The sequence below is a fragment of the Bison bison genome, unplaced genomic scaffold, assembly GCF_000754665.1.
Source record: "Bison bison bison isolate TAMUID 2011002044 unplaced genomic scaffold, Bison_UMD1.0 scf7180017864244, whole genome shotgun sequence".
Lineage (NCBI taxonomy): Eukaryota > Metazoa > Chordata > Mammalia > Artiodactyla > Bovidae > Bison > Bison bison.
Genome location: NW_011494816.1, coordinates 1258760 through 1270019, shown reverse-complemented (window position 1 = coordinate 1270019; position 11260 = coordinate 1258760). Strand labels below are relative to the sequence as shown.

Here is an 11260-nt window from a genome sequence, read left to right as displayed (position 1 = left end):
TGCCTGGGATGCCCTCCCGTCCACTTTCTCTCTCTCTTGTCTTCTTTGAAGCTCCGCTGCCACACCCCCTTTCCAGGAAGCCCTCCCAGCCCCTGATGCAGCAGGCAACACCCCTTTCCGGATGTCAGACTCCGCCTGTGTCCTCCTCCCAGCACTGACTGTGACCTGCCCACTCGATCGTCAATTGATCTGTCCGCCCTTCTGGATGGCAACCAATCTGATCCTCACCCAGCTCTGTCTCCCCTGAGTGCCAAGCCTCTGGCAGGACCGAGATGACACTCAACAAACAGTAACCAACCCACCGCAGCGTTCCAATTCTTCTTACAACAGCAACCCCTTTCTGAGCGCTCAGGGGTGTCAGGCATGGTGCTAAGCACTGCTCCCCTGCACTGCCAGTGGACACCGGGGCCTTGACCCCTATTTTACGGATGAGTCAACTGAGGTTCAGCAGGACTAAGCAATTAGCAGAAGGCCACAGAGCTGGAGAACAGCTGGGCCGGGACAGGAGCTAAGGCTGCCTGAACCAAGCAGACCTTAACGTTAGCCTAGTCTGTCTCTAGCCGTCTTTGCTTCTCTTCAAATTTCCTTTTTGTGTGTAAGGTGGAGGGAGGAGGGGTAGGAAGGCATCTTTTTGCACAAAGTGAGGCATCCCTGCATAGAATTTCCCCAGTACTGGGAACAATTCGTAGCAAGATCTGGGCCTGTGCACCGGATGACTCTGATGTGCCCCGGCCCTCCTCCGACTGTCACCAGCACTAACCCACTGACACTGACACCCAAATGCCACCTGACTGACTGACAGCCTGGCTTCCACCTTCTTCCCTCTTCCCCTCAAGGGCCCCCAGAACCAATAGGGGAAGTTGGTTGCCAATGGCAACGGCCTAGGGAGCAAGGTGAGACCTACCAACCCACTGCTAAGGGCTGGAGGGAAATTTTTAACAGCCTCTGGGGCCCCTTTCCATCAATCAAAGCAGCCTCTTCCCTCCATGGGCCTCAGTTTCCACTTCTATATAAAGCAGATGCTACTCTCCCTGACTCTGGTTACAGAGCTGGGGGGTTACGGGAATCGCAGTCAATCAGGCCTCTGGGGTGGTCTGGATGGTTTAGATGGGCTGGCAACTGTTTGGGGTTTTTGTTTTCAGCAAGTGTCTTTAAAAAAACAAGAGGGACTTCCCTGGTGGTCCACTGGCTAAGTCCCCGTGCTCCCAATGCAGGAGACCTGGGCTTGATCTCTGGTCAGAGAATTATATCCCACATGCCACAACTAAGACCTGGTGCAGCAAAAAAAAAAAAAACAACCCACAGCAGACCCCTCCTCCACCAGCCTACTTATACCCAGAGGCTGCACATCTAGGTGTCTAAGCTGAGTACCATGGGCTGAGCCTGTTCCAGGGAAGACCGCTGGAGCTGGAGACAGGGAAAGCGGCTCCTCTGTCCACGGGATTCTTCAGGCAGGAATACTGGAGTGGATTGCCATTTCCTTCTCCAACTGGAGCTGGACTGACCACTAATTATTTTCATCTCCACTAGAGATGTCATCTCTACTAGACTGTAAGCCTGTGTGTGAACGTTGCTCAGTTGCGTCCAACTCTTACAACCCCACGAACTGTAGCCCGCCAGGCTCCTCTGTCCATGGAATTCTCCAGGCAAGAATACTGGAGTGGGTAGCCATTCCCTTCTCCAGGGGATCTTCCTGACTCAGGGATCAAACTCAGGTCTCCTGTATTGCAAGCATATTCTCTACTGTCTGAGCCACCAGAGAAGCCCAACTATAAGCGTTCTCAACAGGAAAGACAGGCTACTACTGATGCCTCCCCTAAGAGCACTCAGGAGTTTCCAAGAAAAGCTGCCTGAAGGGCTCAAAAAGGCAATGGGCACGGGGCTGTGAGCCCACCTTTGGGGGGGTGCCAGGCCATCTGAGCAGCCTTCTGGAAGCAGCTAAGAGGCAGGGGAACAGGAATGTGTGCAGGCGTCCAGTGGTGTCTAGAGTCCGAGGCCAGAGTAGCCAGGTGGCTGGCACGCCTGAGCTCTCACTCCTATGGCTACTCACCAGGAACCACGGGCTCCAAGAAGATGGTCCCTCTGGGCAAACACCCTGGGAAGGCTGCCTCATCCCACTGACCTTTGTTATTAATCCCCTCGGCAAGCCACAAAGGGCAGAGTCATCGATCCTTCCAGGCACCTCTGGTCAGGTCCCTCCCACCCTCCAGTTCATGAACTGTCCAAGCCTTTCTGGGATTGTTGTTGTTTAGTCACTAAATCCTGTCCAACTCTTTGCGACCCCATGGATTATAGCCCACCAGGCTCCTCTGTCCATGGAATTCTCCCTGCAAGAATACTGGAGTGAGTAGCCATTGTCTTCTCCAGGGAATCTTCCCAACCCAGGGATCGAATCCACATGTCCTACACTGCAGGCAGATTCTTTACCGCTGACCCACTAGGGAAGCCCTTATCCATGCCCAATACCTAACATTTTCCAGAGTAAGATCTGGTCACCAAGCACCCTCACCCATCGTGTGATGGATGCCCACATTTCACAGGGGAAGAATCCGTGGCTCAGAGAAACCAAGCAGTCAGTGAAGCTGTACCAAGTGAAGCAAGCTTCCACATCCCTCTCCTCCATCCTCTAGCCAACCAGAACAACCCCACACTCCCCGCAGGGACCTGCCAGGAACAGCAAGCACACAACTCCAGCCCCTCAGGAACCCAGAGGGATTTGCAGCTCACGGCTCAAATACTGACCCCGCCCAATCCAATTCAGAGTGCCAGGGAGCTAACTGGCCTCCAGGGCATGAACTTGCTTTAAAAACGTTTTCAGTCTTCATTTTATGAAAGAACTGTAGCCAGATCTTAAATACAAAGATCAACCTTGGGTATGCAAGGTGGGGCGGGGGAGGGACCCCCCCCCCAAGGGAGATGTCAATAGCAATTTGGTACCCTACCTCCTCAGCACAACCTAGGAGTCTAATGTCACAGATAACCTTGTTCTGTGGCAAAACAAACAGGGGGGCAGACGATGCTGACCAGGCCTGCCCCTTCAGGTCATTTCACATGGCCCAGGAGCCTTCTGACAGGTAGTTCTCCACTTGTTCAAGGCCTGCTCTGTCCCCAAGTTCCCCAATGATGGGCAGGACCCTCTGGGGAACTTCACTTGAGTCTCACGACAGCCTGACCAAGAACTGTTACCACCATTTTCCTGATGGGGAAACTGAGGCTCAGGCAGGGAGACAGGCCTCCTGGGGGGGCACTCAATACACAGACATGCTAGACAGAAAAGCCCAGAAGTGGATGACAGACCTCTGGGTGGCATTTACTTTGCTTTGGGGTCACAGCACACGTACTCATTCATTTACTGGTTTAGCAAAGACACATGGTGGACCCACCAGGTATTACTGTTTAGGGTCTGCAAGAGTGAGTCTCAAGCCCATGCCAGAACACGGGCCTCGGCCTTCTCTCTGTGGGATTCCCAAAGGCTTGGTTGAAGCTGTTATGGGACAGCCCAGCTACCAGCCGCTTCTGCTTTCCAGCAAGTGTCAAGCTGTGGGTCACAGGAAATAGGCCCTGGAAAACCAGCTTATGTGAGGGGACACCAGCCATGGTCTCCCTCCAGAAACCTCCAGTCTCTAGACGGAAAAGATGGTGAAGGCAAGAACTTGAGAGCTCAGGCAGAAACCGTTTTTTATGAAGTACCAGCTTTTAAAGAGAGACACACAGCCCTTCCTTTTGGACTTTATCTTGACTTGACAGACGGCTGCGGTGGCCCTGCCTGCAGTTGGGGACCAGGCGGTAAAAACCTCATCCACAGGGCACCAAGAGCAAGGCCACCCCTGGGCCATTAGAGGGGGCACAGGTGGTGCGGAGGAGACTCAGGGCTCTGGCATGGGAAGGGGGAGGGAAGGGGAAGAAAGGAGAAAGGAGGAGGGGTCAGGAAGGAGAGGGGGAGGAAAGAGCCTTTGTGCTAGCCTCCCATCCTCCACCACAATCCCCAAGAGCAACAATCAGTTATGCAAATAGTAACCCCTCCCCCAGCCTGAGCCATCCACCGCTCCTAGGCCCTGCCCCCTCCCTCTGGGTCTCTAAACACACATGCTTTACACACACACACAGAGTAGGTTTGTCTCCACTGTGCGACTCTCACACACACACACACACACACACACACACACACACACACACACACACACACACACACGGCGGGGGCGCGGTTCTCTATTTTGTTTCTGCTGTGACTGACACACTCGCACACGCACGCGTGTGCACGCATGCGGCGGGGAGCTTTGAGGCCTTACTTATTCAGAAAAGAAACATGCCCCTGACCCCTGCCCTCTACCCGCTCGGGTTAAGACCTTTAGTCTTTTGAAATTAATTTTACCTGGTTTTACCCCCGCCAACCTCTTTCTCCATTAGACTTTCTCACTTTGGGGCCAGGGACACCTAACCTTGGGACAGAGTTCACAAATGCAAGAAGGGATCCACCACTCAAAGCCTCACAAAGTAACTGAACACATCGCCCATTTCCATTTTGTTTCGCTAATTCTCCCAAATGGAGTACAGTCATCTGAAGAGGAAAAACTGGCTTCAAGGTGGCGCCCTCCACACGAGGTCAGTCTGGACCCCCGCAGCCAGGTGAGAACTTCCGGCTGAGCTGTTATCCCCCCCTGCTCTCTTTTTCATGAGACACACTCTTCTGATTGTTTCAGTTTCAGATTATCGTCAGCATCTAAATTGGGAATCCCAGCTCCCCCACCACCGGCACACCAGAGGTGGATATTCAAAGCAGGACTTATTGACAAACGGCGATGCAAATCTGTCCCGTAAACCTGTGCACCTATGACACATACACCGAGGCCACTGTCCACCCCAGGAGCTTCCAGCCCAGCCAAGAAGCAGGGGATGTGAGTGTCATCTGTCACCCGCAGCTCTGGGATGGCAAACAATGACCACAGCAATGACGACAGACATCTGTGAGCACACACAGAACCCAGCACCTGCTACATCTCTAGTTAAGCTTTTGCCAGCTTTGAAATAAAGATCATTAAAAGACAAAACCTCAATGTTTTCTGAGTCCTATCTATAGACTGGTTACCCTTACCAGCTGGGTACAGGGGCCCTAAACCAAGGACTTTTAAAACATTCCGCTCTGGGAATGCCAGCGGATGGACCACAGCGACTACTGGGGGGGTTGGAGGGGTTTCACAGACCTCACCTCACCCCATTACTGCGTTCTCAACAGCTAAAACTGCAACCTCTTTCCTTTTCCTCTGGGAAGTTCCCCCAATCCCAAAGCGCACGAGGGTCTTGTCTTTCCCCACAAGGGCTGCCCCCAGGTGTCATCTGATAAGCCCTCAAAGTCACTCTACAAACCAGAATGGCCAGAGTGCTCCAACCAGTCCAACCTCCAATGCTGCATTTGCTGAGTGCTTGCTGTATACAGGGCACGGTCCTGCGTTCCTCACATATTTAACCCTGAGAAGCAACCCTTAGGCACTGTTATCCTCTGATTTTGACAGATGAAGACTCTGAGGCTCAGAGAAACATCAGGGTCATGCAGGGACACTCAGGAAGGGTGCCCTCCCCACTCTCAAGCATCAGAACCGGGGTCTGCTATCTGCCGCAGCATTTCTAGCAAGAGAAACTTAGGAGACAAATCTTACATATTCAACTGTCTTAACGTTATCATGGGTCCCTGTGGCTTCGGATAACATTCTTAGAGACAGAATCATACGTAAGTTTGAAAAACCGTATCTCAAACAACTGAGACGGAGTACAAGCGACACGTGTAAGAAAGGTGGGTCAGAAGATTAAAGCGGCTCTGGCGACAGCACTTAGAACACTGATGCCCAAAACGCCTGTGAAAACCTATAACAGCATTTTTTTGTGCATTTTGAATACAACATTTCAAAATTTACATGTTATCTTCTAAACGCAAGTAATTAAATTAGGAACTTAAACATTTTAAGTAGGGAAACCCACTCCAGCAATGATGAAGCCTCTCCAAGCCACCACAGTTCTGCTCTGCCCCACAGACGCACACAGGCTCCTGCAACCCTCTCTGTGGGCCTCAGGTCCCTCTCTCTCTCCAGCGCCCTGGGCCACACACCCAGGAAGCCATCAGGTTAGAACTCAGGCACTGGAGTTCCCATTTTCATCATGAAAAAACGGAATCAAGTCCATCCTTTCCCATACTCTTAACAAACTAAGTTAACAGACAGATTTTTTCAACTTTCAGTTTTTCTCCCCTGATCTTTGCTTACCCCCCAGGTGACTGCTAACGCTTGCTTAAAGATGATTAAGACAATCTTAAAACAAAAGTAGGTGTTTCGGTACCCAGAAGTGTGGGTTTGGCTCTTTTAGAGTTTGGCACATCCTTATTTTTAGGGATAAGTTCTGCACACAGAGCTCATGAGTAAGAAGGCCCAGGACCACTTAGAGCAGGAGAAAGAGGGGCTTCACCAGAGAAGAGAGTCCCCCAGCTACATTTGCAGCCCCAGACCTCTGTAACTAGGGCAGCAGGTCCCCTCAATTAACACAGCTCCCTCTGAGGGGGCTGCCAACAGCGAGCACCTAACTTCAAAACTAACCAGCCACCACCTTTGGGGGCCAGGGCCCTGTCTGGCTCCTTTGAGTCCGCGTGCTGACAGCCAGGCCAGGACCTACCAGCTACTTTTGTTTCATGGGGAGCAGAGGAGACGGGGGCCTCGGGCGGCTGGAGGCTCGAGTTAAGTTTCGCTGGTGAGTTTCGCTGGTGAGTGGCGGGGGACAAAGGAAGGAACCGTGGGGGGAGGGGAGGCCGCAGAGCTGGAGGGCTGGGACAAAGGGGACCAGAGACAAAGGGACAGGAAAAGGGAGCCCGCTTTCTCCTCTGAGGAAGGAACTCTCCCCCGAGCCTAATATTTCACTCACACATCCCCAGGCAAGAAACGCAGGATCACCGGTTTTAGGAGGTGCTGGCTTCAGGTGTCACCCCGCCTGTCTCTGCAGCCCACTGGTTTTCCTCGGTCCCCTCTCCTTCCCCCACCCCACGCCTGTCCAGAACGCCTCCTCAGCCCACTTGTTCAAAGTCAGCGAGGCTGCCTTTGATCGGCTGCCTCTCTCCAGCCCTGATCTGCCACCCTGAAGAGAGACAAAGAATTATTTATTTGGAGAAAAGAAAAACCCTGCAAGTGTCAGCCAGTGACAGACATGACACCCTCTCTACAGGAGCGAGGCAGCAGGTGCAAGGTGCTGGGTTTTCTAGTCCTCGGGGGCTTTCGCCAGCAACACACTACCCCCTCCCTCCCCGGGTCCCCTCTGCACCCTCAGCCGCTCTCTAAAATCCCACAGACCTGGTGGCCCTTTGGGGTTTTCCCCTTAAGACCACTGTCTATCTCAGCGGGAGGCCGTAATGATTAATCTACAGTGAAGTGGAGCATGCCAAACACTGGGATGAGGTCTGCCATAAAGATGGCAAAATCTGAAACGTGGGCAAGGTCAGACCCAAAAGACCCTCAATATCTGGCTCTCAGTCCCACAGTCAAGGGAATCTTTGGGCTGTCTTCATTGCAGCTCCTGATTTACTTCAATTTGGGTTTGATTTTGATTTTAGTAAGGGAGAGACAGGATGCCTTACATTAAAAAAGCAAGCCAGCCATCCCCATGGAGGCCAAACCAACTAAGGGGCAGTTTAAGAGTAAGGCCAGGAGGCTGTCTGCCTCCTGGGAAAGCAGGAGGGACAGCAGGAGAAAGGCAGGAGCCACAGGAGCAGCCCTCTTGCATAGACCACAGCCCTCCTACGCAAAACAACCTCAGCTCCTTCCCTCTGGGGGCTGCCGCCCACGCCAGAGTCCTGCTTCTCTGGGCACTGCTCCATTCACCCAAAGGGCAGAAGACCTACAACGTGCCAAGCACGACACAGGGCAGTATAGCCCCTGCACTCCCACAAGAGCATCTCTCACAGCCCATCAAGTCCTTCATGCCCACAGTTTTAAAATCTAGACTTTTACGAGCACCAACTGCGCGGCAGGCACTGGGGGCTCACACATACCCGGGCAGTGGGGACAAGGAGGGTTTGAGGAGTGGGGAGAGCCTGTACTCAAAAGAGGGAGAAGGGATCAGGGCCAATCGGCCAGAGAGAGGCTGGGAGAGCTGTTTCAGGCTCCTCCCTCCTGTGTGGGCTGGGCCGGGCTGGATGGCCAAGCTGGTGGTGGCCATGGCTCCTGCACCAGGTCAGGGGCAGACCCTCCCCCAGAGCACATATGCTGCTGTTTCAGAGGGGCGTGGTCCTGTCTGTGGCCGGGACAGTGAAATCACACCTCCCCCCGACCTCTTCCCTTCATTATCAGGGCAGCTCCTCCTCATGGTTCCTCCTCACCTCACCCCACCCACCAGCCCTGGTCAGGCCCCAGCAACTGCCCCACCAAATAATGAAGACCAAGGATCAGGCCACAATGGGTTCTGGATCAGAACCAGCTTTTGCCCTCATGAAAAGAACTCCATGGTGACACATCTATGTTAAAAACATTTTTGAAAAGAAAATAGGGAGCAGGAAAAAAGCCATGTCTGGATGGGGCTTCCTGAGAAGCAGCGGGCCAGAGTGGCCCCCAGCCCGTGACCCTGGCCCACCCCCGGGGCGGGATATTCCAGGACAAACTCGCTGACTCACCGGAAAGGGAGGTGTTATGGCGGGCACCTGCGCCTCTCCGAGGTGGCCTGGGCCCGACTGCACGCCCAGCCCCCAAGGGGGGCCCCCTAGGAGGGGGATTGTGTTTTTGGTAAAGCCCAGGAAACTTAACTCAGGTTGGCTGAAAGCTTCCTGAAAATCAGCGTTCCCTCCACTCTTTTCTGGCCTTGTGGGTTTGTGCTCCCAGTAACCAATTCTTAAAAATTTTTCACTAGAATAACAGCTGTACAAGGACATTTTTGTTCCAACTCTTCTCTTGTCTCCAAGGTACAATCAAATCATCACTTTCTCCAAACTCTCAGTCATACCTTGACAAGGTGCTGGATGGCTCGGCTCCATGAAGCCACACACCAGACGCTGGGACCACAGATGTATCCTACCATCGCTTTACAGACAAAGGAGCAAACACTCCGTTATCTTCAGGTGACTAAGTCCAAAAATCACAGACCCAGCCAGCATGATGGCCAGAGGACTGAGGCGGAGGCAAGCGTGACCTAGCTATTTTCCGGTCAAGGGGAGCCAAGGAGAGCCTAGAATAATACATTCAGGTAACTTCTTGGAGGAAAAGCCCATCTGAACCTGCAGGATGTGCCTTCCGTTTAAATATCTGCGGTTAGCATCTTAAAACACACAAGCCCCCGGTAAAGGGAAAGAATGTCTGTAAGTTCTGTGAGGACAAAGCATTTGCCCATGTCCTTTTGTCAGGAGCCACACCTCAGGGGCATCAACTATTTGAAGAAGGAAAGACTAGACTGACTATCAGCGTGAAAAACAAGTATCTGCTCTGACTCCTCAGCGGATTCTGGAGTATTCTGAGCTGATAGCATTAGGACAGCCTGACTAGAAAGTGATGATTTAAAGGGAGTGAGCATTTCAAGTCCCAGGAAAACCCTGAATGGCCAGCTTGGAACCAAAGAAACCCCCCACCACTGCCGCCAGGTGTGGCCAGATCTTCCGGGAAGCACAGATAAGAGCCACTCACAATTAGAAGCCATGGCTGCTGCACAAAAACCCACAGCCCAGAGTCCTGAACCACCCCCTGGAATCCTGTTTATCCTCCGCGGCTAAGCAAACACAAGTCTTCTCAGATAATGCAAAGGTCAACTGTAGATTTGTGTGAGCTGATAAAATCGCCACCAACTCTGAATTACAGGGGGTCACATCATAAAATATTCCTGCACGGATAAGCAGGGAGAGTTAGCGGAATCAGAACCAGCTGCTTCCCATCATCCTAGGTTAACATCCCCTGGGCTTTCCGGTGGCTCAGCGGTGAAGAATTCCATCTGCTGAGCAGGAGATGCAGGTTCAATCCCTGGCTCGGGAAGATCCCCTGGAGAAGGAAATGGCAACAGTCCTGTACTCTTGAATGGGAAATCCCATGGACACAGGAGCCTGGTGGGCTATAGTCCATGGGATCACAAAAGTCATACACAACTTAGCAACTAAACAAGACTCCAGCTGAGTGACACTGCAGGACTCCTGACCTTGCACACCCACTTCTCAATCCCCGTCACAAAACAGAAAAACCTGGCAAGAGAAGAGTCACAGGGCACCCAGCCTAGAGCCCTCAGCAGTAGATGTAAGCTGGGCTAATTGAGTACTGGACATTTTTGCACACATCTCTGAGGACACTTCAGGTCCGAGGCTCCATCAACATCAGAAATCTATTTCACAAAAGAAAGGCAAACACCAAAACCAGGGCTCAAAACAGGCAGCCACATGTGGACATGTCCTGAGGACACTGAGGCTTTAGGGAGCCATTCACAGAGAACAGAGCCCTGGGAGGTGGGGGTCCTCGATCACTCTGTCCACAGATCTGAACTAGGTGTCAAGCCCCCGAGTTTATGGGCCCTATCCCATGGCCTCAAAGATGATTGTGAGACTTTTCTTATAATTAGATGATGTCTTAAATTGAGACATGGGACTTTCCCGGTGGTCCAGTGGTTAAGACTCCTCAGTCCCACTGCAGGAGTCATGGGTTTGATCCCTAGTCAAGGAACTAAGATCCGAATGCCAGCCCAGTAGGCCAGGAAGAAAGGAGGAAGTCATCACAAGTGCACAAAGTTCTCGCTCATCCCTAGATGAGACTGAAGCACAGCCCAGCAACAGGCACTCCATTCTGGGAAAGGAATGACGGTCAGGGGCATGCAATAGACAAAAACACGACACGAGCAATGATTAGGGATTCCCCATAGAGAGAGAGAACAAAGGGAGGTGCTCCAAGCAGGGAGAATGTCTGTGCAAAGGCCCTGAGGTAAGAAGCCTGGCACTGCCTGGCAACATGTGGTATCTAAGTCTCAGGGTTCACACTCCACCCTAATGACAGAAATACACAGTCACAAATTTTATTTCCAAACATAGAAGCATTCCAAAACTTACTCAATTTTTTTCTTTCCCAACATACAAGGTTCACCATCTCTTCAGCCCTCCCTGCTTTCCATTTCTGCAGTGGCTTCCTGGGAACAGGAACCTCTCATTACCGAACAGCTCACATGGACCTACAGATCAGGACAAACCTTAGCTCCTCACTGGCCAGTGGTCACGCCAGCTCCCCGTCCAAGTCTCCAGAGCAGGCCTAGGCAGGGAGAGGGGTAGGGGTAG

At 52.4% G+C, this 11260-nt stretch overlaps 1 protein-coding gene and 1 long non-coding RNA gene across 2 annotated transcripts in view; one reads left to right on the top strand and one right to left on the bottom strand.

Moving 5' to 3' along the window:
* The window catches only part of SSBP3 (single stranded DNA binding protein 3), a 166535-nt gene that overhangs the window by 133162 nt on the left and 22113 nt on the right, over positions 1 to 11260 (bottom strand). The window lies entirely within an intron of this gene.
* On the top strand, positions 4168 to 5050 carry LOC104993750. The gene is made up of 2 exons (XR_825868.1): positions 4168 to 4626; positions 4707 to 5050. It is a non-coding gene; the product is annotated as an uncharacterized LOC104993750 (long non-coding RNA).